The 5,000-nt window shown below is 31.1% G+C and overlaps 1 protein-coding gene across 1 annotated transcript in view; it reads right to left on the minus strand.

Moving 5' to 3' along the window:
- The window catches only part of LOC125031339 (serine/arginine repetitive matrix protein 3-like), an 18,884-nt gene that overhangs the window by 8,000 nt on the left and 5,884 nt on the right, over positions 1-5,000 (minus strand). The window lies entirely within an intron of this gene.

Raw genomic sequence — 5,000 nt, forward strand, 5'->3', positions numbered from 1 at the left:
ATCCATCATGAGAGCGAATCCTCCGGGAGCAGATGGCGACGGGATAAGAAGCAGATGCAGGACAGATAAGCAGATAAGGAACGGCCGAAGGGAAGATAAGAGGATAAGGGATAAGGATAAGGAATTAAGGGTCGTGTGTATGAGGTGTTGAAGGAGGGAGAAGAGAATGAAGAGGAAATAGGGAAGAAAAAGGAATAAAAAACACGAAAAGGGGATGAAGAGAGGGGAAGAACGGGGACTGGAAAGGGGAAAGGGAAGGGGGAAAATGAGAAGGAATATTGAAAAACAGAATTCGATCAGAGGAGAGGAAAATGAAAGATAAAAAGCATAGGAAACTGGGAGGTTAAAATGAAAAATGAGAAACAGAAAGAAAGAAAAATACGTACGATATGATAAGCATGACTAAATTAGGATAATTAAATATTACACATTCGTTCGCAAAAAAAAAAAAAAAAAAAAAAAAAACACGACCGAATTCAAATTTGATTAGAGAGAGCTGAAAGTAATTTTCAAACTTTTTATTCCCTAAACCGTACTGTGTCGAACGGATTTTGTGCACATAACGCCTGGCGCGGTCACTGTAAAAGTATTTAGTATATATCTGTTCCTTTTTTTTTTTTTTTTTTTTTTTTTTTTAACTGGATTATTTCGTGCGTGAATTAAGTGTTTTGGACTCTGTTACGTATTGTTTTTTTTTCTTTTTTCGTTTCATTATAAGGGTAATCCAATAGGCTATTCCATTTTTAGGGTAATTCAGGTTTTACACAACGACTAGATTCAACGGCGGGGTTCTCTATGCTAATGAAAATCCAACGAAAAGAGTTAGAAAGGGAGTTAGTTCACGCCTGCCCGGAAACACGGAAAACGCCAGTGATACTTTATGCCGAAATGTTTTAAAAATACATTGTCAGAGCGCCATTATCACTGATCAATATTGGTTGATAGTAATGGTAACATTGATAATGGATAAAACAGTGAAAAAAACAACAAATATATGTATGTTTATACATGTATATATATGTATATATATGTATATGTATATTAATATAAGTGTGTGTATGTGTCTGTGTACATATATGTATGTATGTGAGTTTGTTACTTTTGAGCAGTGCCCTACTATCAAAAAAAGAAAAAGAAACAAATCTTACATACCGACCAGTTGGTCCTTCAATGAACTAATAAAACAGCCAGCCAATATAGTCGATCAAAAACGTAACAGTCGGCAATTATGTGGTTCGTGTGGTATTGAAATGGTTACTTTGAAGCTTAAACCAAGTGTTTTTAGAAGAAATACTATTAAACTTTGTTATCGATATTATCATCATTATAATTGATATTATCATTGTCATTGTTATCATCATTATTGTTATCATTACTACTATTATTATCAATATTATCATTCTTAAATTTTTTTTTGTAATATTTAACGTTATCATTATTATTATTATTGTCATTAATATTGTTTTATCATTATTGTTATTATTATTATTATTATTATTATTATCATTATTATTATTATTATTATTATTATTATTATTATTGCTATCACTATCATTATCATTATCATTATCATCATCATTATTATTACTATTACTATTAATATTGTTATCATTATCATTATCATTATTATTATTATTATTATTATTATTATTATTATCAATATTATTATTATCATTGTTATCATAATCATACTCATCAATCATTATTATTATAATTTTTATTATCATTATCATTACAATAATTATTTCATTTACAGCTAATTTCAACGAATTCCAATAAGAAATATCAATGACGTTGAATTAATATAAATTATGTAGTTGGTGTTCTACAAAAGAATAATTTTCAATAGAAAATCTAATCATCATTTTGCATCATATTGATGTTGTTATCATTACCGTGTAAGATATTTTTTTCCTAATTAATGGATGATATCATGTTCGCGTAGAGAATATTTGAAAGTATAATTAGATTTTATTCTTATTAATATGAAGCGTGGCCGTGTGTGTATCAGTCTGTTTGTATGTATGCGTATGTGTTTTTGTAAATGTTCATCTTCTGTTTAATTAGATTTATATATGAATTATCATCATTATCATTGTTATCATTATTATAAATGTATTATTAAAATTCTTGGTGTACACAAGATGTCATATCATTTATGTTATCAATGATATATTGTAAATGTCGTACATACAGTTATATATCTTCAGTTATCAACACAATGTATCTGCATTAACATACCTACATCATTCACTATCTCCCTTTAGTAGAGTCTAAAGTCATTACATAAATTACCAATGTCAGTTCCAGAGACAGCTCTTAAACTTGTTTTCTACTGAGAACTCCTCTACTATATAAACTGGATTTATAGTAGTCTTTATCTCCAAAAGGTACTCAATTAAACTCAGAATAAAGGTGGAACAACTTCACAAATCTGTGTGTGTGTGTGTGTGTGTGTGTGTGTGTGTGTGGGGGGGGTGTGTGTGGGGTGGATGTGTTTACGTGCGTGTATGTATGTATGTTTGTATGTATGTATATATGTATGTATGTATGTATGTATGTATGTATGTATGTATGTATGTATGTATGTATGTATGTATGAGTGTATGTGTGCTTCAGTGCATGCCTGTTTATTGCATGTACGTATGTATGCGTGCGTATTCGTTCATTTGAACGTGCGTACGTGCGTGTATACACACATCCGTGTCTATCTGTCTGTGTAGGTGCATGAAACAAATACATTCACAGTCTCGGGAAACTCACAAACCACACAAACAAACACACAAACCATATATGACGAATCCGAGTATCGTCCACTATGACAACCAAACTTTGTCCAAGGTATTCATAATAGCATTTCCTTTAGCTGTCACTCTACTCTTACCACTGTACATTTCTCAAAGCTTTTATGGGAATTTGATCTTTATGGTAAGGCGTAGAAGATGATGATGATGGATTAGGTGTAGAAAGGGATTGGTGATAAAGAAGGAGAAAAAGGAGAGATGATGATGAAATGAAGGAGAAGGAGAGAGGATGATGAAATTGAAGGGGAAGAAGAAGAAGAAGAAGCTGATAAAACTGAAGGAGAAGAAGAAGAAGAAGATACTAATGAAACTGAAGGAGAAGAAGAAGAAGAAGAAGATGCTGATGAATTGAAGGAGAAGAAGAAGAAGAAGAAGAAGAAGAAGAAGAAGAAGAAGAAGAAGAAGAAGAAGATGCTGATGCAGATGAAAATGAAGGAGAGGAAGAAGAAGAAGAGGAAGAAGAAGAAGAAGAAGAAGAAGAAGAAGATGCTGATGCTGATGAAACTGAAGGAGGAAAAGAAGAAGAAAACGAAGAAGAAGAAGAAGAAGAAGATGCTGATGGAACTGAGAGAGAAGAAGAAGAAGAAAAAGAAGAAGAAGAAAAAGATGCTGATGGAACTAAAGAAGAAGAAGAAGAAGAAAAAAAAAAGATGCTGATGAAACTAAAGGAGAAGAAGAAGAAGAAGAAGAAGAAGGAGATGCTGATGAAACTAAAGAAAAACGAGAAGAAGACGAAGAAGAAGAAGATAATGATGGAACTGGAGGAGAAGAAGATGATGATGATGAAATTGAAGGGGAATGAGTTGAAGTAGAAAAAGAAGAAGAGTGAGAAGTAGATGAAAATGGAGAAGATGAGGCAGAAGAAGTAGAAGAAAGAGACGACGAAGAAGAAGAAAATAGTTTAAGATTATGAAGAAGAAAAAGAAGTAGACGATGAAGGTGCAGAGGAAAAAAAGAAAAGAAAAAAAAAAGAAACATAACAGAAGATGATATAATAATGGAGAAATAAATGGTAGAGGAAGAACAAGAAGAACAAGAAAATAGTAGCAATAATAGTAGTAGAAAAGGAAGAAGGAAAAGAAGAAAATAATAAAAAGAAAGAGAAAAAAAGAAGTAGAAGATGAAGAAGCAAAGAAGTAGAAGAAGGAGAAAAGAAGAAGAAGGAGAAGAAAAAAAACAGAAGAAGGAGAAGAAAAGATAAAAGAAGAAAGAGAAAAAAAGTAGAAAATGAGAAGAAAAGAATAAGAAGAATGAAAAGAGAAGAAGAAGAAGAAGAAGAAGAAAAAAAATAAAGTTAAAAGAAAAGAAGAAGAAGCAGAAACAGAAAGAAATAGAGAGGAAGAAGTAAAAAAACAAAAAACAAAAAACAAAAACAAAAAAGAACAAAAGGAACAAAAGGAACAAGAAAACGAAAAGTAGACGCTATAGATTTTTTTTTTCTTTTTTTTTTTTTAGAAATATTCACATGTATATCGGGTCCGGGGTAAGTCCTTGTATTATTTAAAGCATGCTCGGTTATCCTCCTATTTTCTTTCTTTCCTTCCTTCCTTCATTTCTTGTTTGTTTGCTTGTTTTTTGTCTTTATTTCTTTCTTTCTTTCCTCCTTCATTCCTTGTTTGTTTGCTTGTTTTTTCTTTATTCCTTTCTTTCTTTCTTTCTTTTTCTTTCTTTCTTTCTTTCTTTTTCTTCCTTTCTTTCTTTTTCTTTCTTACTTTCTTTCTTTCTTACTCTTTCTTTCTTTCTTTCTTTCTCTCGCTCTGTCTTTCTCTTTCTTTCTTTCTTTCCCTGTTTTCTTTCTTTCATTTTCTTTTCTTTTTTCTCTCTTTCTTTTTTTTCTTCATTTCTTTCTTTCTCTTTTCTTCTTTCTCTCTTTCTTTCTTTTTTTCTTCCTTTCTCTCTCTCTTACTTTCTTTCTTTCTTCCTTTCTCTCTCTGTTTCTTTCTTTTTTCTCTCTCTTTCTTTGTTTCTTTTTCTCTCTAACTTTCTTTTTGTTTGTTCTGTTTTCCTTTCTTCCTTTCCTTGGTTCCTTCTTTATTTGTTTATTTGTTTGTTTCTTACATGGTTATTGGTAAATAGTTGTCTATAGATGTTTACGTTGAAAGACAGACAGATATAAAAACAGATACATAGGTAGGAAGACTGATAAATACATAGCTAAATAGATAGCTAAATAGCTAAATAGATGGAGAGATCGAT

Source organism: Penaeus chinensis, chromosome 12, assembly GCF_019202785.1.
Source record: "Penaeus chinensis breed Huanghai No. 1 chromosome 12, ASM1920278v2, whole genome shotgun sequence".
Lineage (NCBI taxonomy): Eukaryota > Metazoa > Arthropoda > Malacostraca > Decapoda > Penaeidae > Penaeus > Penaeus chinensis.